Source organism: Antechinus flavipes, chromosome 2 (assembly GCF_016432865.1).
Source record: "Antechinus flavipes isolate AdamAnt ecotype Samford, QLD, Australia chromosome 2, AdamAnt_v2, whole genome shotgun sequence".
NCBI lineage: Eukaryota > Metazoa > Chordata > Mammalia > Dasyuromorphia > Dasyuridae > Antechinus > Antechinus flavipes.
The window spans coordinates 568351431-568376653 of record NC_067399.1 but is presented as its reverse complement, the minus strand read 5'-3'; the positions used below and the strand labels follow the sequence as shown (position 1 = coordinate 568376653).

The 25223-nt window shown below is 36.3% G+C and overlaps 1 protein-coding gene across 2 annotated transcripts in view; it reads right to left on the bottom strand.

The window, feature by feature from the left end:
- Positions 1–9957, bottom strand: part of ABHD2 (abhydrolase domain containing 2, acylglycerol lipase) — a 125855-nt gene extending 115898 nt beyond the window's left edge. The window contains exons 1-2 of one of the 2 annotated variants that reach the window (XM_051981081.1): positions 9692–9957; positions 4396–4458 (exon numbers count right to left, since the gene is read on the bottom strand). The gene's annotated coding sequence lies outside the window, so the exon portion shown is untranslated. The remainder of the gene's footprint in view (positions 1–4395; positions 4459–9691) is intronic. The other variant, XM_051981080.1, reaches the window with a different exon arrangement.
- Between the last annotated feature and the right edge of the window lie 15266 nt (positions 9958–25223).

Genomic DNA, 25223 nt, shown 5'->3' with positions numbered 1-25223 from the left:
TTGCAGAATGACTAAATAAGTTGTGGTATATGAATGTTATGGAATATTATTGTTCTGTAAGAAATGACCAGCAGGATGAATACAGAAAGGCTTGGAAAGACTTACATGAATTGATACTGAATGAAATGAGCAGGACCAGGAGATCATTATATACTTCAACAACAATACTATATAATTATCAGTTCTGATGGACGTGGCTCTTTTCAACAATGAGATGAACCAAATCAGTTCCATTTGTTTAATATTGAAGAGAACCAGCTACGCCCAGTGAAAGGACTATGGGAAATGAGTACGAACCACAATATAGTATTTCCACTCCTTCTGTTTTTGTCTACTTGCATTTTTGATTTCCTTCTCAGGTTATTTTTACCTTATTTCTAAGTCAATTTTTCTTGTGCAGCAAAATAACTGTACGGATATGTATACATATATTGTGTTTAACATACTTTAACATATTTAACATGTATTGGTCTACCTGCTATCTAGGGAGGGGATGGGGGGAAGGAGAGGGAAAGTTGGAACAGAAGGTTTTGCAAGGGTCAATGCTGAAAAATTACCCATGCATATATCTTGTAAATAAAAAGGTTTAATAATAAAAAAAATAGAATATGAGAGAATTAAGTGCTTTGATGGAATGGTCTATCAAATCTATTGAATGTAGTATAAAATACCTAACATATGGCATGCACTAAATAATGAATTAGTTGATAATAATGATGACAAGATAGGAAATGTGTTTTAGGAAGCTTTTTTAATAAGGAAAATATTCTTGGGAATGATCTGGCACTTTCCAACAGCAACCATTTTAAAAGGGTGTGTTTTTCAATGTCATTGACAATAGTGAGCACTAGATTTACATGAACGAAATGGAGAATGGAACTGTAGTTGGTTTTTCCTCTCTTAGAAGCAAAGGGTATCTAGCACATAATCATCAAACTAAAATGAGATGTGAGATACTAGAAATAATGATTCCATTTATATTGAGTTTATATTAGAAATGCAACACCAGGACTGTTAGGCTTCTGAGATATAAAAATCAGTCACAAGATATAGGAAGTCCAAATCACCACAAATATCTAGTTACATTTTATTTACCTCAGTTTTTTGGTAGGATTAATATCAAAATCAAATCACTGCTGAAAACCAATAGAAATCCAGCAATTCACAAGGAAATGTGCTCAATTACATCAACAATCAGCAAAGGGAGCAGCTCAGAAACAACTATCATCTAGAGTCAGCTCCAAATTATTCTTTTTGTGGCAAATGGATAAACCCAGCATCCTTTGGGCTGCTTCCGGGCACTATCAGTTATTCAATGAATTAAGAGAATATAAATTTTACAGTTAGCCAAAATAAAACACAATGAGGAAGGCAATTCTATTCCCCCAAACATATATCATACATTTCAAAGAAAAAGTTTCCTTTTGAAAATCTTCTCTTCATTAATATAAATTCAGTTGATTTCATACAGAAATGTCAGAGACGTTGGAGTGTTTCTGCTTTGGGTAGAAGGTTGGACTAGATGAACTCTAATATCTTTTGTAACTCTTAAGGTTCTGTAAAGCCTCATATTCAAGCTATGATGGCATATGTGAATCATATCATATACCTATGAAAAAGGAAAAACAATCCAAATAAAGAGCAACAGTCTATCTGCTCTATCACCTAATACTTTTGTGTCTGGAAATGAAATTCATAAACTTAATTAAGCACATGTATCCAAAAAACCAGCCAGAGAACATTGTCCAAATGCTATCAAATTCATAGCTGTAGATCCAAACTTTTGCTTCTAACTCCTGGTTAAGATATTACAACAAAGTCATTTATCTCAGGAGATAGAAGAATCTTTGGTAAACACATTGCTAATAATTTCAGATCTCAATGTCTCATACAATATTTAAAAATAGAAATGCTTAATTTTTCTGTATGTTAAGTATAGAGTAACAGAATTTTTTGTTAAACTGTGATTAAAGAAGACTGCAATTATCCTTATTGAAGTCCTAGGAAAACGGAAAATCACTAACTGTTCTAAATCACTTACCCAAGGTCATACTTCAAAAATAAGCAAGAATGAAGGGCAAACAAGTATTGATGGTTTTCAAAATAAGACTTGCAGGCAGAAGAATGATTGCATGAAAAAGATTTCAAAATAATGAGAAATGCAAATTAAAATGACTTTCGAGATTTTTACTTCATCAAACTAGTAAAGATAATAAAAAACCCAAAATATTAGTTTGTAGAAAGACAGGTTAAACTAATGCAGAACTGAAAGAGATGTAAATGGATCTGACCATTTGGGAAAAGGATTGGGAATTATGTGAGAAGAATTATTAATTGTTCATATCCTTTGATCCAGCCATCCCACTACTGGATATGTTCCTGGGGAGGTCAAAAATAAAAAGAAAGGTCCACAACCCTCATTCCACCCTCACCCCTGCGTGTGTGTGTGTGTGTGTGTGTGTGTGTGTGTGTATGTGTGTGTGTACTTGCCCAGGCAAGTGGGGCTAAGTGACTTGCCCAAAATCATGGGCCATATTTGAACTTGGGGCTGGCAATATATTTACTTACTGTACTACCCAGATGTACTCAGTCCCACATATATTATTAAGATATTCAAAGCAACACTTCTGTTAGGAAAAAAAAAAAACAAGAAGAAGAAAGAAAAAAAAAGAAAAAAGGAAACAAATTAAGTGCCCATCAAATGAGAAGACTAAGCAAAATGTGTCATGTTCTTTATTGGAAATGTTAACCCAGAAAAAATTTGAGAGACACAGACAAATTTGTATGAAATAATCAGAACCAAGAAAATAGAATCAGGAGATTGGTATCTGAGTAACATAAATGAAAACAATAGTAAAAGGCAAATGGACTGATTAAATACAATGCCCAGTATTGGTTCTAGAGTAAAGATAATAAAGCATACCTCTCTAAGGTGAAGTAATGCGGGTGCTCTTAGCTGAAGTAATTGTGTCAACTGGTTTTGCTTTACTGTTTTTCTTGGTTACAAGGAAGGTTTCTATGGAAGCTCTTACAGGGAAGGGATGTATTGGGAAATAACTATGGTATTAAAAACAAAAGCAAACCACAAGACTTTTCTTTTAAAGCATATATGAAGAAAGAAAAATTTTAAATTCTTCCTTCAATGAATATACTTGTTTGCATGGCCAGAGAAACACTGTATAAAAAGAGAAATCATATAGTTATACTACAGTATAAAAACTTTCTTTAAGCCCATTTCCTTTTTTTCTATAAAGACAAAAAAGGAAGAGAAAATTTTGTAATGTTATTTTAGACTGCTTCATATTTCACACTTTAATAAAATTCTGTAATAATAGAGTAATGTGGCTAACAGCTATATTACATGGACAAGAAATTAAAGGCTCTAGATGGGATCAAATATCTATCATCCTGAAAAGCCAAATTAAACCTAGTCTATTAATTGGAGACATAGGCAAATATAATCAGGATGAAATCTGACAGGGAAAGTGACAGAGTAATTTACCCATGGGAGAACACAGCAACACTCAATGAAGATAGAATTGGTGTTGGAGAAGCCTAGCAAGACAAGGTATAGGGGGTCAGAGTGGACCACAAATTATCAACTTAGTACTCTAGCTTTAAAGAAGGCATATATGATACTAAGATATGTAAACAGGTGTAAGACATATAGTTCTTTTATGCTTAATTATTATATATTATTTATTAGCATACTGCATTTAATTTCAGACCATGCAATTAAACTATGATCTGGAGAACTCAGGAAGGCTCCAGAAAACAGCCAAAATGAATTAAAGGCTTTGGGAAATAGGGTTCAAAAAAAAAAGGCTAAAGAGACTGACGTTTAGTCAATGATCATATGAAAGAATATGTGGAAAGTGCTTGGCAAATATTAAAGCATTCTATAAAGGCTGGCTATTATGATTATTAAAGGTATTAAAGGTAGAGGTAAAGAAGAGTAAGTAAAGAATGTATACTTGAAAGTCTCCAAAAATATAAAGGAATAGTATAACAAGCTTGTTTCCTATTGCACTAATGGCTGGCAAGTAGACAGCAGCTCACATTGTGGCAGAGAGGATAAAATTTTAAAAAATTCTTCCCTCAGGTCTTACTACTATTTATTGATAGCCTCAAATTAAAAACTGTGGAGAGACAAAAGAAGACATAAATAACCCTTGCCCTTATGGCACTGCCCGTATCAAAGAGGAAAGATCTAGAAAGCAACTTTTAAGTAAACTTTTCAATTACCATAAGAATGGTAAGGTAAATTAATAGGAGGTTGAGAATACTTTAGCTAAAAGAATTAGAAAGGGAAGTTGAAGGGAAAACTTCAGGAAAAATGTATCTTTTGAAAAAAAATTTGTGATAATAATAATAGTAGTAACAATAATAACTCACATTTATATTGTGCTGTAAGGTTTGCAAATGCTGTAAGTGCCAAAGGTGGCTGGGGAGTCTGTTCTGGAGATTAAGAAAAAAATAAAGTTATCTTTTCTGTATAGTCATACCTAATCAACTCTTAAGTAACTAACTCAAGGTCCATTTCAGCTCTGATTTCTAGATAACCCTCACTAATTCATGATATGACCTTGACAAGTTGCATTATCTAGATCTGCTTAGGTCTTATTTATACTCTATAGAAAGAGAATAATATTTTCCACCAGGGAATGACATGCTTTAATTCACAAATGCCACTTAAATGCGATGACTAATTTGTAATAACATTAAAAACAGAAAAGGTCAAGTTTCAAAGCCCCAACTAGGCAGCCATTAGCTACATAACTCGGTCTCTTTGGAGTAAATCTTCTAGTTAATTTTACTGATTTCCAACAGCAACACTAAAATAACTAATTCTGAGCCTCCACTTAAGAAAATACAAGAAACACAAACATCAGGGAAAAACCAAAAGTGTCAATGCTCCAACTCCCTAACAAGCTGTTTACTTATCAGCTCTTTTACCAGTGAAGGCGAACACAGAATGAACCTTCTTCCAGCTGCTAATTTATACAAATAGTGCACCCAGCTGTGTCACTACAGCAAGATGTCCCAGACCCCAAGCAAAGATATGAGTCAGATAATTTCATACTCATGATTTTTATTGAAAAGAAGGTTTTAAATACGAGAACATAATGCCTCTGCGTCCAGATGACTGAAGGAGGCAATTGCCTGTCATTTACCTAGTTATACGACCTTGGCCAAGACACTTTCTTTCCTTAACTACTGAGGAACTGAACAAGAAAATCTAAGGTTATATTAAATATCTGAATCTTAACTTTACAAATATCAATACAATATAAACTTCTTGAGCACAAGGATAATGTTTTTTCCCCTTCTTTCCCTCTTTTTTCCTCTTTCCTTCTTGTTTTCCTGTTACCTAACAAGGCCTGACATATTAAGATCTTAATAAATGGTTAATGAATGAATTGTTAGGAGTGCTTAAAAATCTGGATCAAAATACTGACCTACTATATTTCTATTCTAGGGACTGCTGAAGAACCATGATGCCCACCTCTTGGAAGAGAGGTAGGTGATGGTCTGAAGTTGCAGGGTGAGGTATAAACCTTTGGTCATGCCTAATGCAGAAATTTGTTTAGTTGATTATTCATATTTGTTACAAGGACTTTGTTTTTATTTTATGGCAGGAGTGGGGAGGCAAGAGGAGGTAAAGGGACAGACATCTGTCTGTTAGTTGAAAAAAGAAGTAAATAAAAGTTAGATAAAATAAAAAAGAAAGCACCCTAAAGATGAAAGTATTATTGGGCCATCAATTAGGAAACTGAAATAACGATCCCCCAGTAGGCCAAGAACATTAGGAAGCTGCAAAAAACACAAAACTATACCATACACCCATAAACAGTTCGATCTTCCTGAAAGAGGCTATTTTAATACTAAAAGAGAAAGAATGGCTTACAATAGCTTGTATATAATTTCCTAACCTATGAATTAAGTAATGTTTGAAGTTTCAGTAAGTCATAGAGATCTTGCTACAGGAAAACCCTATGCCAATACATTTTTCCAAGTGACAGAGAATGCTGACTAAAGTGACATCTCAGTGAAAATAAGCATGTATCAGTAGTTATGTCATGGAGGAAATCCTGCCATATGGAATTCTATGATGTTAGAAACCACCTTTCTGCCATGGTCAGCCAAAGACTATATGGAACAAGATAAAGAGAAAGTGAGAAATAGATGGAATTTGTCTCCCTACCATGAATGAAACAAGAGAAATATGGAATTAGTAAAAAGCCAAAAGACTCAGAGCTATACCAAAACTTCTCAAGAAGAGAGTGCACCTGGAAGATAAGAACTAAAAAGCATGTAAGAAGCCCTTTCACTAATTTCATCATCACACTAGGGGAAAAATACTAAAGAGGAAGTAGCGTTTTTCTTTTTTTAATGAAAAAAAAAAAAAAAGAAACAAAAAGTATTCTAATATGTCTTAAAGCTGTACTACTAGACTAGAAGTTCCATGAAGGCCTGGATCATTTCTTTACGATCTCCTCCTCTCACCCACAAACATATCACACCCTACAAAAAGCAGACTGTTTATTTTCTGAAATTCCAAAATGGCTGAATTCTGGAACTGCTCTAGAAAAAAAACTGAAAATCTAAGGAAAAGGAAGAAAAATAATATGTCAGTCAGCCAGGAATGAAAGTCTTTAGTTATATCCTGAAAGCAGATAAATATATTTACAGGAAAACTAAAGCTGCTTGGTGTTTTGGATGAAATCAAGATGACAAGTGTCTTATGGCTTGAAGGGGCCGGGCTGATAATTCATTGAACTATATCTTTGGCAGCTATTTTGAAAAGCCATGAAAGTGCTAATGAAAACAGAAGGGAAAGCCCAATAGACCAAATCAGAACTTGTTTTGCACTTGCCATCTAGTTTTGTCATTGTCATTTCAAGCACAAGGGAAGAAAGGGAAGAAGCTGATAAATTAAGAAACATTTAAGATTCCCAACAATCATTAGGCAAAGCTTTTAAAAAAATGTAAGAAATAGAATTACTTATTCCACCTCTACTCAAATGACTAAGTCTTTGCTTGAATATAGTTGACAGATATATCTGGATTTCCAAAAATCATTTAGTACAATCAATGTCTCTTGAAAACTTTGTCTTTAAATGTTCATCGATTTAGACTCAAATTGCATCATCTAGCTGGTAAATGAGCCAAAAAAAAGATAACACCCTACAACAACCTGATCAAGTTTAGTGGGTAAGAAAATAGGGTATCATTGAAACCAATGCCTGTGTGGTCTTTTTTTAACTGTCTCATCAAGCTGAAAATCAAGATTTTTTTTTTAAGTATATTGTGAAAACTTGCATTTGATTCTAAAATTTGTTGGCATGGAAAGAAAACAAAATAAAAATTGTCTAGTCTGCTTGACCTCTCCATGCTCTAGATTAGACTCTAAAACCAGAAGTTGAAGAGTATGCCAGCCTTCTTTGAAAGAGTTTCCTTCTTGCCTAGAAGTTCCTTTTGCCAATCACAGGTGCAGTCTCTATCCCCTATCTCTGAGGAATACACAGGATTCTAAACATAAAAATCAGGATAACCTTTAATGGACCAGGAATGGGGCAAACACTAGCAAAATCCTGAGTAAAGGAGAGGATAAAAAACAACAACAACAAAAAAAAAAAAACCAGGTGGTTAAAAAAAATCAAAACTATACACAAATAACACTGTGTAATCCAAACATCACAATGGGAGGAAAAAGTAGAAACAAGAATAGAAAGAGAATTATATAGCTGTGCACTAATGAAATGAGTAAAGTACTCTGAGTTCTACTCTGATTCTCAGTAACTAAAATGTTTGACTTGAGGTACAAGGGAAAACCTTTCTGGGGCTCAATTTCATCATCATTTATAAAATGAGGGATTTGGACTAAATGATCATCAAGGTTCTTTCTAGCTCTAAATTCTGATTATCCTAATACATGGAGGGTAAGAATTGTTTCAAATTCATAATTCAGAGGATAACCCACAGTAAAACAGGCAGGAGGGGAGGAGACCACAAGAAATCTTATGATTCACTCTCCCTATCTGTTGGACACCCTAAAGCAAGCAAAACAGCAGGAAACAAACTCTACTGCATCTGCCATCTGATTTATCATTGTCATTTCAACCAGAAGGCATGAAAGATTATCCTTCAGAAGATAAAATAAAGCTTCTTTCATTTAAGTTCTTTTCAGAATGGACCGAAGTGGCAGCATAACTGGGCCAGTTTCTTCTTTACTTTTAGTTCTTTAATTTGGATATAATGAAATGCTGCAGGAGCTCAGAAAGCATCATGAGGGAATCATATTTAATCTGACAAACATAACAGCTTTGCAATGTATCTTTTTTGAGCTTATACTTAAAAGACTTCCTTTGATTCTGGATAGCAGAATTGCCAGGATGATACAGAGAAACTAGCAGTACTATCAAAGTTAAAGGGTCAGAGGAATCAATGTAAGGGAAGAATGATAACTATATCTGCAAGGTTCAGATGATTAGCTTTCATAGTAGTTTGTAAACTCCTTTCTTTGAGGGTAGGGATCCATATTGTTTGCTACCACCCACAGCAGAGGGCTTCCAATTCATCGAGTTATATTTCAATACTTATTTTATATAATGCACATAACACATATTATAGGCCATATAGACAACTCGTAGGATTTTAAGACGAGAAAGGGATCTTAGAGGTCACCTAATCCAAAATCCAAAGAACCCGGTGCAAGAATTTCCTCTGCAGCTTTTCTGGCACATAGTCACCCAAGTCTCTGCTAGAATACTTTCAGTGATAGGGGTGCTCAATTCTTTGATGAAGCATTTCCCTTTTCACTGCTGGACAGCTCAAAATGCAATAAAGTTCCGCTTTCAGTAAGCCTAAAGCGCCTCCCTGTAATTTTAGCCTTTAGATCCTAGCTGACCTTTGCCACGACATGAAACGAACCTATACTTCTTCCTCTTTGCACAAGACAGGCATTCAAATATTTAACACAGCAACCACGCATATCTCTTCTAAGTCTCTTTTTCCTGGGTAAACACCTCCAGCTTCCCTTCTACAGTTCCTCATTGAGGACGGTTTGCTGATACCCCGGGGCTCTCCCCAAGGGGATGGGAGGGGTGGGGGGAGCGGGCATAGATGCCAAGGAGCTCGGGAGCAGGGAGAGAAAGAGAAGAGAAGGGGACAAAGGACTAACAGAGTTAAATATCAGAACATCCCTTCGCACCAGTTCCATTTCCAATGGAGCTTCCCCGGGGGTGAGCACCGGAAGGCCCCCGGGATGGAGGAGAGAAAGGGAAGCCTGGAAGGGCTAGGCTTCGGGGCAAGGCCTTGAGATGGGGGCAGGCGGCGCCCACAGGCTTCCCACAGGGGTTGTAGATTTGGGGTATCAGTGCGGGAGGAAGCTCCACTAAGGAAGCATCTCCAAAGGAAAAAGCTCCCCGAGCTAGGCTCTCGGGGAAGACACCAGGATCTAGGGCGGAAGAAGCCCAGGGAAGGACTAAGTGCGCGGTTGGAGGAGGAGAGTCCGCAGGACAAGCCGAGGAGAAGAGGCAAACAGGGCCGAGAACGTGAGGGGATCAGCTGTCCGGGGGTCGAGGGGAAAGAGATGGATGGATGGGGAAATACCCGGAGGGGGATGGGAGAAACACCCGGAGACAAGGCCCGCCTGCCGGGGTCCAGAGACTGAGATCACGGCCCTTACCTGTCGCTGGTTGGCGATGGCGACGTGATTTTCTCCCGATTCGGTTCCAGTTCTTCCGCTCTTGCCGGCTGCTCTCATGGAAATGCAGCCGGAACCCTTCGGCCGGTGCCGTGCAGCTCCCGCCGCTACCGGCCCCTCCCGGGCAACTAACGCCACGCCCCCTAACGACCAGCTTCGCCACACCCCTAATCTCGTGGCTATGGTTCATCCATTGGACCGCACACCCGCTACTCTACGAACCCCGAGCTCTCATTGCATCGGTGCCTCCCACTACTAGGGTTTTTAGGTCATTGGTCCAAACAGCCGCTCGTCAAGTGGAGGCTGGATCCCAGGCCGAGAATACTTTGGTAACTGGCCTCCTTTGACGTCTTCGGCCAATAGGAGACTACTGTTTAAGGCAAGGAACGGGAGGAGGACGATAGGGTAGGGGCAATTGTGACAGAGACGGGGTGGGCAGGGCTGGGCCATGCTAGGCGGGAGAGCCTAGATGAGGGCTATAAATCTCGGATTAGGTGAAATGTATGGGAAAAATTTGAGAGCTGAAGGGAGGAGATATTCTTTCTGTTTTCCCGGAAGTAGTAGAATCCCAGGAGGCTGGTAGGGAGGCAGGCAGGCAGGCCGGCGGCCAGGTGTAACCCTAAGCCAGCTGGCCGCAGCCGTGCAAGGGACGCACCTTCCAAGTGGCCCGCGCCGGAGATGATAAGTGAGAGCTGCTGCTCAGAGCATCCCAGGCCCAGCGCAGTTCGGGACCTTTCTCCAATACATCCGCCTTCTATGTTAGGCTCGGAGAAGGGACCTGGAATTTCACTGATAAAGGGAACTCTCACGAGCACAACTCTAACAATGCAAGACTCGAGTAGAGCATTGTGAAGTTATTAAATAAAACAATATGTAAAACTGAAAAATGTAATACAAATACTCTCTCGTGACCTAGTGAGGATCACAGGGCTAGTGTGTCAGGCAGAATTTTAATCCAGAAATGATTTAAAGGCCAGAGTATAAACCACGCCACAGCTGCCTTTCTACATCCTTGGTTTCATTTATTTGCTTTGCATATTGAACAAGATATGAGGCTCAAAATCTACTGGTTTCTGAAATGCGGTCCCCGGCATGGGGCAGGGTGAATATGGATGTAAGAAGAACTTCGGAGAATTCTGTAACATGACAGAGTTGTGCTAAAAGTGTCTTATTTCCGATTTCTCCCTGGACATAGTGCTAACACTTAAATGTCTGTGAGGAAAGGCATGTTTCTGGCCAACATTTTATAGAACTAAGTTTGATAATTCTATATATGGACAGGAATGAAACCACCCCATTCCATTTGAACTCTGATACCTTAATTAAATGAGAGGACATTTCAATCAATCTAATCATTCGATCATAGGTCAGACTTGTAAAAACTGATCCCCTTCTCAGAATGTTTTAAAATGTATTTTTAAAAAGACATGTATTTTTTTTTTTTTAAGTTCAGTAATCCACAGTAGCAAAACACTTGAGGGACAGGAGATAATAGAATAAATGGAAGGAAATACAGTTAGCAATAATAATTGTAAAAAAAAAGAATTTTGAAGCAAATTTCTCTGATAAGGCCTCATTTCTCAAACACAGAGGAAATGGAATCAAATTCATAAAAATAAATAAATAATTAAGAGCCATGCTCCGATTAATAAATAATCAAAAGATATGATCTATGCCCAAAGGACAATAAAATCATGCATATCCTTTGACTTAACAATACGACTACTAGGAATGAATCCCAAGAGATTTTTAAAAAGGAAACGGATCTATATGTACAAAAATAATTCTATTAGCTCTCAGGACAAAAAAATTAGAAACCGAGAGGATGTAGTTTGTGATTATGCTATTGTGGTATGTGATTATGTGGAATATTATTGTTGGGGGGGGTGAGAATGATGAGCAGGATGCTCTCAGAAAAACTTGGAAAGTCCTCCATGAGCTCAAGCAAAGGATCTCCTGTGAATGAAAGTTATTCTTATCAAAACAATGATGTATGATTACTCTGAAGGACTTAGGATGAAAAATCCTATCCATACCCAGAGAAAGAATTGATTGTGTCTGAATACAGAGGGAAGCATTTTTTCTTTATTTATTTCTCTTGAGGGATTTTTTTTGGCAGGGGGGAGATCTGTATTTTCTTTCACAACACATCTTATGTAAATGTTTTGAAAAAAAAATTCAATGACTTAGATTAAGAACCCTTGAAGGCTTAAACTAAAGGCTAAAAGGCCTTCCAAGTGGAATGACAGTTCACTAGAATCTTGTTAGGCTTTGTTATTTAATCATATCTAGTTCTTCATGATCCCATTTGGGATTTTCTTGGCAAAGATAGAGTGGTTTGCCATTTCCTTCTTCAGCTCATTTCACAGAGGCAACTGTGGCAAACTGAGGCAAACAGAGTTAAGTAAGTTGGTCACACAATTAATAATTTAAATTTAGGAAAATGAGTCTTCCTAACTCCAAGTCTGGCCCTCTTTCTACTGTGCCACCTAGCTGCACCCTGTTGGGATAGCCAGAGCTAATCTATTAAATAAACAAGTAAGTTGAAACAGTATGAAATTCCTTCTTCAAGCATATCATTGAATAGGTATGGGTGGAGGGGGAGGGCCTTAGTTTGACCTCAGCCTTCCCCTTGCCATCCTTTGCCAAGAGGATCATATAAACTTTAAATGGTCTAGAAGACTTTGGACTTCTCATTTTTCCACCAGTATCCTAGCATTATTACCTTCCTTCTTCCCCTTCCCTAACACACCAGCTAAAGTCAGTTATTAAAAGCAAGAATAGATGGACATATATTTACTATGCTTAAGGGAAATAACTGAGTACCTTACAAATGGAAAAAAAGTAGCAACTAAGAGTTTTCTTACCCCTTTGCAGTATGGGCTCTAAAGTTGAGCCTCTTTTCCCTGAACTCTATATGTGATATAGTACTTGGAGTACTTGGAGAAAGTATCACTACTTTTTAGAGGAATGCTTGTACCATTTTTTCTTACTATAATATCTTAGTAAATAATCATTGCTAAAACTTCCTCAAGGCTAGTTGACTAAATGACTGGAGAGAGGGGATGTATACCAGTGGGGGTTCAATTTGATGATTTAGAGATAATATCTCTTTACTTCTCAGAGTTGTCCTTAGAACTCTGAGAAGGACATGTAGCTATAGTTTAGGATTTGAATGGTCAAATGAATTGGAATTGGGATAAGGATCTTCAGAGCTTACATAGATTCATTCTGTAGTTGTGCTTTCATACATACAAAAATATATACATACATACATATATATGTATATATGTGTGTGTGTATATATATACATACATGTATATATATATATATGTGTGTGTGTGTGTGTGTGTGTATATATATATATATATATATATATATATATATATATACACACACACACTCTCCAATAGTACCAATCTCAATGTGTCCATGTCTACTTATATTGTGTTCATGTTTTCCCATAATCCTTCACAGAGTAAGGTCTATTTACTTGCCAAAAGCTTTTCTCTAGGTCTCTTGGCATCCTAACAGTAGAGAAAATGTCTTTCCTGTTGCCTCCATCTTTTTTTCTTCCTAGTAATACATTTTTTCTGATTTACTTCTGAGAAATTCTTGGATTATAATGTATGGAAACCAAGTGGTTCTTTCTAAAACTTGGACAAATTTAATTGTTTGAAAAGTCTAATTATAAAACAGGAGTCCCTATATCAAGTTGGTAAGACAAAGAACATTTAGCTACTCCTTTCCTTATATACATGCAACTATCCTGTTGAGGTAGTATCTAAAATAGTTTCAGATTGGACTGAAACTCATGTGTATTCATATATACCCTATCTCCTACATACAATATAATAAACTTCTGATCTATATGCCAGTCTAGACTTGTATGGATCAAAAACATAATTTGACTCAATTTTCATTTAAATTGCTTTAATCCTATTGTCATACAACTTAATAACTATTCTTATTTGGTAAATCTAGCTTCAGTTCTCTTTTGGAAAATGTGATTCTATGCCTTAGCAATAAAGACATTTACCCAGATTTTAGTGAAGATACCTAAAGGAATAGTAGTAAAATCTGTTTTTTATCAGTCCTGGGAGTATGTGTAAGAATTTCTTCCAGATAATATCAAAACCGATACTTATTTGATGAATTCTTTAGAGTTTCCTGGGCGATTAACAAGCAAAGATATCAGAGTAGGAGGAAGCTGTACAGTCCAAGTCTTCCAGTAACTACTCTAATAAAGATCTAAGAAGAGCATTATATTAAATAACAATAAGGAAATCTAAGAAGAAGTGACACAAGATGATAACTAATGGAGATGTTAGAATTAAATGATTGGGGTTTTTTCCAAGGCTGTAAAAAACATAGGCATGTTTGTAGGCTAGAGACCAGTAGTTCATAGGTGGGGAGAAGTTGAAGATAGGAGACAGAATAGAAAAGATATGGGGGATATAGGTATGAGGAGGGGTTGAGATCAAAGGGTACATATAGATGTGTTTGCTTTGGCAAGAAGAGTTCCCTTTTCATTAGAAACCAAAGTAATGGAAAACAAAGTAGAAAATAATGTCAGAGCTATGTGAAACGAGAAAGGGAGAAGAGGAAGCTCTTGAATGATCTCATTTTTTTTCTGTGATATGTAGTCAGGTTGTTAGCAGAGGGTGGAAACAAGAGTGCTGTGGGAGGTTTGAGGAGAGATGAGGTTTGCAACAAACACTATTTTGAATGACATAGAGAACTCTTGAGGGGAAAAAATCATAGAATTGCAGAATGATAGTTATAAGGGACCTCTAGTGGCCAATTAATCCAACCCACATACAAAAAGAATCTGCACCATGACAGAACCAACTAGTGATTATCCAGCCTCTTTTTGAAGACCCCCAAAGAGGGCCAGTCCACATCACTGCAAACAGAACTCTTTTTTGGATAGCTAAAATTGTTAGGAAGCATATCTATTCTCAGGCTTGCCTAGGCAAGTGCATGTTTTTGCTGCCATGTGTGTATAGTCAGTCATTATTGTCTCAGGGTGACTGCATCTCAAACCACCAGCTTGGGTAGCCCACTTATTGGGAGACTCTCCCTAGTCCAATCACTAATCAATTCTGAGTCAACTCCTAGTCATGAGAACCAAACAGAAGCTACTGTGAATATACTTTAACAAAGGGCCAAAGCATGTAGCCCCCTGCAAAGGGCCAGAAGGGATGCTCATGCCCATCAATGGTTATGCCAGTCAAGTGAAATTCTTCCCAGGTCTAACTCCTAAAAACAGGATTTAGTGTACTAGGCTTAGTTGCCAATGTGTGAAGAAGAAACATATTATTCTAGAATTTTATATTTTAAACAGATTGTGATCTTATAATAAAAGAGTTTAATGTTTGCATTTTCTTGGATATTTTTGTGTCTTAGAATTAGAGCTTCAATCTCCTTGTTGCTGTGTCTTTAAATAGTGTTTCTCAGTTGCCTTACACATGATTGCACATGTGCTAGTCAAACAGTTCTAGTCCAATGAGAGTTACTTCTTCCTTTGCTTTGGGAAACAGATTACTTATTGGATAAAGGAACACACAAAATGGCTTGTGGAGCTCAGGCAAGACTTTTGTCAAACTTGATTCAGAGCCACAAAAGCAACTGTTATGAGCAAAATCCAGATGGGTTCACAATTTGCAGATTCAGTTTTCTCCACCAGGGAAGCAAAATTCAGCCAAAAGTTCCAGAAAGGGACGATCTTTCCAGTTTAGGAATTCTCAAAACACATTTATGTGAAAGCAACTTGAAATGAGTTGTGGGAGAAGGCATGGCAGAGGAGGAATCGTGAAAGGACAGAAAAATCTCTCCTTTGCAGCTCCTGTTGCCTAGAGCAGCCTTTCAGTATCAGTCGCAGATAGGAACATCTGTTTTCTCCTTTGTTTTGAGCTCTAATTTTCTACCTTGCTGTGAGTTCTTACTGTATTCTATTTAAACATATTATTTCAGTTCCATAAAACACTTCCATCAGAGGCCATTTATGAGATGGCTTGTAAATTGTTTGCCTTTGATTTTAAAAGCTTCTTAGATTTCAATCTCCCAATAGTTCATTATGACCAGGGACATGTAGGCATATTAGGACAGTATGGCCAGTCAGTCAGCAAACATTTATTAAGTGCTTATTATGTGCCAAGAACTATGCTAAGTGCTGGTCATAGAGGGAAAAGCAAAGATTAGTTCCTCTCCTCCCAGAGTGTGCATTCTAATGGAAGAGACAATTTGGTACATAAAAAATTTATACAGTATTGATAGAAGGCAGTACAGGATGGAGTAAGCACAGCATTTAAGGGATTGGGAAAGGCTTCTTGCAGAAGGTAAGACTTGAGCCCGAGAAGCCAGAATGTGGAGATGTCAAGGACATTTTAGTCATGGAGGACAGACAATGTGAAGGCTAGGAGTGGAAAGTCAAGGGTACTTTTCAAGGAACAGTTCAGAGGACATTCTTGCTGGATCATAGACCATGTGAAGGGGAACAAGATATAAAAAAGGGGGGAAAGTATGAAGGGTCCAGTTTAAAAAGCAGTTGTAAAAAGCAACATTTTTCTTCATGGAAATAACAGAAAAGAGGATTGCACCTACCCACATTCTGGTATGGATATAGCTCTAGTTCTTTGCCAGAGTTGAACTGGCTCCCATTTTGACTATGATAGCTCATTTCTCAGTCCTGTGAATACACACAATGCAGTAGGTTGCTGGGAGGCAACATGATATAGTGGCAAGGGCAAACTTCCATCACTGCTCTCTGCTTTTTCTTTGACTAAAAAAATCACTTAATGATCTTTTTGTTTCTATGGAATTAATTTTTACTGACCTATATACCTTTACAATACAGTGTAATAAGGCAGTTCTGCTATAGTGACATATATTCCTAAAAACACATTTAGCAAAAAATCACTACAAGGCTTATTGGGAAAATGGTTTTAAGGACAAAATACTCAAATTTGGTCCCAAGAAGGATTGTGGTTGCTATATGAGGGAACCCTATGGTGAGATTTGGGTTACTGACAAGCCCAGCTACTGTCCAGTGAGGGCATTCGATCACTCCATGAGTGACCTTTGGCACGACCTCTTCTGTGAGGTACCCCAGGTGACCCCTTCTTCTGACACATAATAATTACACTGAGGTGTGCCCCTTCTACTTCTGAGCAGGCTTTTCCCTGGGTACATGGCTTGGCAATGATGGGGGTGAAAGGGGTGAGATCATCATTTTATCTATCCTGGAGTGAGTAGGGGAGCAGATTGAGAATATTCCTGGCTTCCATTTTTTAATTGCCTGCCTCTTCTGGTTCCAAACTCTTGTCTCTCCAGAGCGTACCCCCTCCCCATCATTGCATTCTGGATTGTGGGTATAGCTTCATCCTACTTGGAGCCAGATTTCTCCTTTTCTCATAGGCACCACTGCATTCTGACAGTGACTCTCCCCCAACCCAACCATAGAGATTACCCCCTGCATGCTCTGCCTACCACTGTAGTACAGTTTTCCTGATGATGGAAATCTAATATAAGCAAATACAAAATTCATAACAGGCTCAAAATGTTCTCTAGATTGGGTTGGAATAAATTCAAGTTTTCAAAACAAGCATTATATCAGAACTATCTATGTTCTGTATGTTGAGCACTTCAGCAAGTAGTTCCTATAACTGTAATATTTATGGGTTTGTGACAGTTTTTTTCTTAACAATATTTGCTTTCCACGTGAAATGTAAGAAAAATACTTTCCTTATGAGTTACCCAAGTAACTTATAGTAGACTCAAGTAGATTCAGAAGATTGTCTAGTTAAGGATTTTGAGAGTTAAATAGTAAGTGGTAATTTAGTAGATGAAATACAACAGAAAAACTTATCATATGATTTTAAAGTAATACAGCCAATTTTCACATATGGCCCATGAAATCAGTATCTACTGTTATAGTTTTATCTTGTCAGAGCTAAGCAATGGATTCAAAAGATCTCTCAATTTGATCATGCTCGCTTCATCTTAATAATGGAGTCAAGGGTTGTTTATAAATGAGTGGGAAGAGTGGGAGGAGCAGAGAGTAACAAAACATCCCCTAAGATTTGGCCTTTCAAACTCAAGATCAAGACAGCCTAATAAAATAAAATGATAGGCCTACAACGACAATGCCCATCAGAGATCAGAATATTTAAAAGCATCCCATGATTAAGATATAACAAGGAGGGTTGGAAAGGTCAGTAGCTAAAAATGGTTCCTTTTTACTCACCATACATATTTCCTTTTGAAGTCATTTTTAATTCCAATGATAAAAATCAAGTTTCTAGTTCTCTGAATCCTGGGTTACTGACCAGGTAGTTAATGCTTGAGTCAGAACATTTAGCCCATAGCCTTTCTCCTGAAGTATTTCATCACTGAGATATTATCAGGCTGTTAAATTTTAAATCTTCTTGTGCATTTGTGCCTTCCTATTTCAATGAGGAAACCACTAAATCTATGTTGAATACCTACTATGTGAAAACTTCACTGTGTTCAGCACCAAAAGATATGAGACATAAGATATAGTCCCTAGTTTAATAAGTTTATAATCTATTTGGAAAGGTGTTGGCTAAATGAACAAATAAGCAGAAAAAAATTATTAAGCACTTACTATGTTCTAAGGACTGAATCAAATATAGTCTCTCCTCTCAATAAGATTATATTCTAGTTTGGGGAGACAATATGTGTGATATGGAGGAAGGGGAGAATGTCTAGGAAAGCTAGAGAGGGGGGTCTGTTCTCATCAGTCTTGAAAGTTATAGGGATGGCAAGTGGAGCCATTGGCATGGATATTTCTTGGAGCAATTTTTCTTGGAGCTCCTATTTCCAGGAGCAATGGCAAAATAGATTTTATTATGATTACAGAACTGGGGAGGGGGAAAGAAGGGAGGCAGCATTGAAAAAAAATTGTGTTTAAGACATAAGTGCTTATGAAAATATAATATGTAAAGATAAATATTGAAAGATAAAGAAAAGAAGGATAAAGGAGAAAGAATAATAAAAGCTGACTTCTAACTGGGATGATCAGGGAAGAGATGGAATTTGAGTTGGGCCTTGATGATAAGTAGAATTTAGGTATATAATCAAAAGATTCAGGAGTAGAATAATAAGCCTGAAATGGAGGATTTCTTTAGGGAATTACAAGGATATATGTTTCAAAATGTAGTTTAGTCTAGATCATGGAAGCCGGGTGGCTACCAGGCTAAGGAGTTTTGACCTTTCCTACAGTCAGTAGAAATCCATTAAAATTATAGAACCAGGGTAGTGATATGATAAAAGTAGTATTTTAGGAAGATTAATCTAGCAATGGTATCCAGAATGGATCAGAATAGTGAGATACTAAAGGCATGGTATTAAGGTCTTAAAGAGGCAGTAGAAATTTAAATGCAGAATGAAATCTTTCTAATGAGTCAATCAATCACAATCCATATTTTAAAGCACTTAGGGTGTGTAAAGTATCATCCTAGTACATGAGAGAGATCTAAGAATTTTAAATAAGTAATAGTTTTCATTGTCATAAAGCTTATAGTCTAATAATGGCAGGAAGTACCAACACAGATTAATAACAACTTACAGTGTCTTAACATGATAGTCAGTAGGACGCAGAGAATAGAAGACTGGATTGGGAGCAAGAAAGACCTTGATTCAAATCTTGCCTGATATTTCCTAGCTGTGTTATTCCCTCTTCAAGCAACTTCCTGAGACTAAATGTTGTTATAGACAGATTGTAACTGAATTGGCAGAAGGAGTTGCCACAATCTGAAGAAATCATATATTTTTGTGCATAGGATAAGTGATTTAGGAAATTATAAAACAGAGCATTCTATGAATTCCAAATAGGAAGATCATTAGTGATCTGTGAGTTCAAGTAAATGATTGGTAGGGATTGAAACACAGAAGATTCGGACATTTCTGGCATAGGAACAAGATGAGCCCAATCTCAGTAAATAGAGTGCTCTGGATAGTTCGAGTGTAGTGTGCTTGGAAAGGAATAGCATGATATAAGACTACAGATATAGGGTGGTGGCAGATTACAGAGGTGTTTAAAATTCCATTTAGATGACTGTACCTCAAGCCCTGACCTCTCTTTTACCCCATATATTTATCTCCACCCACTTATCTCTATAGGGATGTCCCAGAGATATTTCAAACTCAAAATGTTCTAAATTATCTCCTTCCCCAAATCTGTTTCTTTTTCTGTCCTTATTATTTCTGTCTGTTGTCACCTCTGGTCTTTAATGTTCTTAATCCTGAGATCATCTTTGATGCTTCTCTTTATTACTTTTCATATTTGTCACTGGTTCTATCTCTGTATCATTTCTCACATATGTGAGAAATACATATTTCACATATTTCTCTCTCTAACCTCACTGTTACTAGTCTAGTTTTAGTTTTTATTAATTATCACCTATCTAGACTATTATACCAGCCTCCTCACAGATTTCCCCCAAATCCATTCTCTCCCCAGTCTAATCCTTTGTACTAATAAGTGACACATTTTCTTATCCATTAAGCTGGTTGTGTAATTCCTCTACTCAAAAGCCTTCCCTGGTTTTCTACATTTTACAAGTTCAAACTACTATTCAAGTCCCTTACAACTTGGCGTTATCTTATTTTTTGAGTCTTATCTTACTTTGTTTCATTCCATATACGGCACTCTAACCAAATTGGACACTTCTGTCTTCTGAAAACATACATTGCACTCGTTTTATTCAATCTGCTCCTAATATTGGGAATATTCTCCTTCCCTGTCTTCATCTATTGAGCTTCTAACTTGTGTTTAAAGTTTCAGTCATATGCTACCTCCAAGAAGTCTTCCATTATCACTTCAATTAAAAAATGAACATTTTTTTCATGATCTTCACATTGCACTGTTTCATAACTTTCTTTTTTCTTTAAGTAACCATCATTGATATCTTTTGTGTTAACATCACTTCAATTACCCACCCCTCTTTCCTACCCATAAAGGCATTAATAACATCAAAAAGTTAAAAAGACTTAAGCAATATAAAATAACTAAAATTAAAAAACAGTTCAGCAAAACTAAACAACACTTCTATCAGTATATAAAATGTAGTGCACTTATTTTTTGCAAAGAAAAGAAACACATTTTTACATCTTTTCTTTGAATCTGTTTGATTATTAAAATTAGTGTTCAATTTTGACTATTGTTTCTATTTACATTGTTATAGTCATTATGAGGATTGTTTTTCTGGTTCTGCTTACTTCATTTCATATCAGTTCATAGAGTCTTCCCATGATTCCTTGTATTCCTCTAATTCACAGTTATTTTGGCATAGTAATAATCTATTACATGTGTGTACCTTGATTTGTTTAGCCATTCCCCAGTTGAATCACGTAATCATAGATATAGAGTTGGAAAGCACCTTGGAAATTATCTAGTCCAACTATTTCACTTTAGGATAAAGAATATGAGGCATGAACTAGTTAATTGATTTGTCCATGTTCAAAAGTGGCAAAACTAGTATTTGAACCCAGGTCTGCTGACTACAAACTCAGTGTTCTTTCTGTTATGCTTTATTTTTAGTCCCTTGCTATCTCAAAAAGTACTTCTGTTGTTCATTTGGAGGGCCTATCTAGAATATCCTTTATTTGTCCTTAGTTACTGTTATTGATATGTAAGACAAGTATATTCATGGCTTTTTTTTTGGCAAATACTTACCATTTTACTGCAATATATAATGGTCAACTGTTTCATGAAATAATGTGTCTTGTAGCCAGCTCTTGGGCATATTCCATTCTAATAACTTTCATTTCTCCAAAGAATACATGTTAACTGTCCCATTTAGCTACAACTTCCTTTTTTTCCCTGTTTTTGTTTACAGAAAGAGTGGATAAATTTATCAGTAATATAAATATGGTTCTGAGTTTGTTTTCTGAGGAGCAATCTAACTAATTATAAATATTGACATAGCCAATAAGCCAGCCACAAGGGGAAAATTTTTGTTGTTGTTCATGGCAACCCATGAAATGAGGAGAAATAAAAAACATCTCTCAATCCTATGATGACCCCTTCCACTTCTACAATGACAAAATGTTATAATGACAAAGTTATGGGGAGAGGACCGAGAATGTTAATGAGAATTACAGTGTTTAGATTATTAAGAAATTTCATTTTGATTGTTATTACTCCTAAATGTGAGATCCCTTTCTAATGACCAATGATTGGACATATTGCTAGAGAAGCTAAACCTTGACATTATTGCTGTAAGTAATTGCTGCTAAATAAGAAGTTGGTTTTGAGGCAACTAAATGGCTCAGGGAATAAATTGCTGGGTCTGGAATCAGGAAGAATTGAATTCAAATCTGATCTCAGCACTTATTAGCTTTGTGATTCTGAGAAAGTCATCTGACCTCTCTTTGCCGTCATCCATTGGAGATCTTTGCCAAGAAAATGCCATGGTCAGTGTGGTCCACAGGGTCACAAAATTTCAGATATGATTGAATGACTGAACAACAACAATAGGAGGTTGGCTAGCAAGTTATTAGAGAAGAAAAGAAAGGAGTTGATGACATGGAATATACCCAGAGAACCATTGTTTCACTGAAGTTTGGTTCTCACATATTGTAGTACAAGTGTTAAGGATTTCCCCCCAAAATCACCATGCATATAGTTGAAGCACATATACTATCAGTTGTTGAAGTAGAAATTTAAGCTTTAATGGCTTAAAACAGCACTAAGACTTTTGGAATGTACTATATAAGTGAATATATCACTTAGGAAAAATTAATTAGAGAAGCCAAAGACTTGGATATTACCCAGAAGCCTGTCTCTATATCACCAACACTTTCTTTTAAAAAATGTAATCCCTGAATAAATATCAAACTGTATAATAAAGAACAAAATAAATTATATTTTATTAGAAAAAGGCTTGTTATTGATGTGAGGATTATTCCTGAGTGATCTGTGTGCAATCAGGTCATTAACATTAGGATTTGTTAAAGTGATATTAGAATTAATTAGAAGTAACATTAGAATTTGTTAAAAAAAAAAAACACAAGAAGAAAAATGTGAAAAAGATAAGATGTATTATTAAAACAATTTAACTCTGAATACTTAAAAAATTGCTGAAAATCAAAATAGGAATTGAACAGAAATAACATGAATACTAACTATAATAATTTCATTTAGAAGTTTAATTTACATAAGTCAATTGCTACAACAAGAAGACCAGAAGAGCCCAGAAAGAGACTTACTATGTTAGGAGCATCAATTCTTGATGCCCTATAACATAAGCTAGGCTATTCTTCTTAAGGTCTTATCTCACAAAGATTAGGATTTTTTTTTTGCTTAAAAAATACTGAAACTATTCATGATGCTTAGTTGGTTCTGGGGGCCTAAAGCTGGAACCATTGGTGTAACTTCTTCCTGGCCCAAATATAAAAAGCAGCAGTCAGAACGTCTTCCTTCAGTCTTTCATCTGTTAACAGACCAGCATGACCAACACAGAAACAAGGGAATGCACTCAAATGAATCAATGCTGTTTTCTTGTTGAATATATTTTCCATGCTGTGGCTAGCTAAGTAAACTTCCTTTTGTTTGCTGTTAGACTAAGTTTTCATTTTGTTCCAGTCCCAAACTTGAGCCTCCCTACTTGTAAAGAACTTACATTTTAATCGGGGAGACAACCAGGGCACTAAAATGGAAAAAGGATTATACATGTAAGAAAAAAAGGGAGGGGGGAATAAAAATCCACTTTAATAAACTTTTCTCCATTAAGATTAGTGGAACCCATTACACTTAGTACCTAAAATTACAGTCCCTGATATGCTTATAGAGGAGGAAGAAAAAGCCCTAAAGGTAGGGAAAGCAACCAGATTTGGACCAAGTTTTAATCAAGGAGATCTGTACTGGGAATAATAAAATTGTAAGGACATTAAGGAATAAATATGCAAGGTATCAGAAGAAGAGAAACATAGTAAAGTCATGGAAAAAAACTTAGACTTTATAGATACCAAAAAAAAAAAAAAAAAACCCAACCCAAAAACCCGGTGACTGACAGAATACCATTGCTGCAGAAACAAAGCTATGATGTTGCAAATATGTACATACTTGTCACGGAAGGAAAATATTTGTAACATAATTGAGCAATAATTATTGCTTAAAGTGCCAGTAAGTAATTTTTTGCATGAATTTCTTGGACCATTAGTTAAAAGTCCTCAAAAAATTTTCAATCCATTTAATGGGAATCACTGGTCTAACACTACAAATTTCAGAGAAGGAGCCAATCTGCATTTGTTGAGGGTTGTTATCTATGTTAATTAAGCCACAAGTTTATTCCCCATCTTTTCTCTAGATTTAGTTCAGCTTTCTAGTCTGTCAAGAACATTTTGATTACTGGCTCTGTCATCCAACTTGGAATTTCATCTATCCATCAAAATTCACATTCATTTAAAATTATCAAACAGCACAAGGAGAAAGGACAAATGTCTGAGGCACTACATTAGAGATATATCACCAGGTTGACATTAATTAATTATGATGACTCTTTGAATCTGGCCAATTTTCAAAAAAGGGGAAAAACAGTCACTAGTCAATAGATTTTTTTAAGAGCTTGCAAAGAAGATGCATAAAGAGAGATGTATTTAAGTATAAATTTCCTTAGGTTTTCCATAGGATTTCTTTAATAAAGAAAATCAACATCAAAAGAAATGTTTATTCTGATTGGATACACTAATAAGATATAGGAATATATAAGAGTTGAGAAAAACAAACTCATACGTAAGAAACATCTGTTTTCTCTTGATATAGGTGATGTGTGGTACAAACAATTAACTATGGTAAGAAACATCTGTTCAAACAAGATGTAAAACAGAAGGACCTTTTGCTGTTTTTTTGCAGATAAACAATATTATGCTTTTTACTTTTTTTCAACAAACTATTAGAAGTCCTATTCTTAAATAAAGGTGGATTTACTTAGGTTCAATGTTAGTTAAGCTCTGTTTCAACAGGATTACCATATCAGAGAAAGAATATTACCTAGTAAATAGAATAGTTTAAAACCAGGAAAATCTGAGTTCAAATTCTTATTTGAAATACTTACTCAGGACTGGCGAGACTTACATGAACTGATGCTAAGTGAAATGAGCAGAACCAGGAGATCATTATACACTTTGACAACGATATTGTATGAGGACATATTTTGATGGAAGCGGATTTCTTTGACAAAGAGACCTAACTGAGTTTCAATTGATAAATGACGGACAGAAGCAGCTACACCTAAAGAAAGAACACTGGGAAATGAACGTGAACTATCTGCATTTTTGTTTTTCTTCCCGGGTTATTTATACCTTCTGAATCCAATTCTCCCTGTGCAACAAGAGAACTGTTTGGTTCTGCAAACATATATTGTATTTAGGATATACTGCAACATATCCAACATATATAGGACTGCTTGCCATCTAGGGGAGGAGAGGGTGGAGGGAGAGAGGGGAAAAATCGGAACAGAAACAAGTGCAAGGGATAATGTTGTAA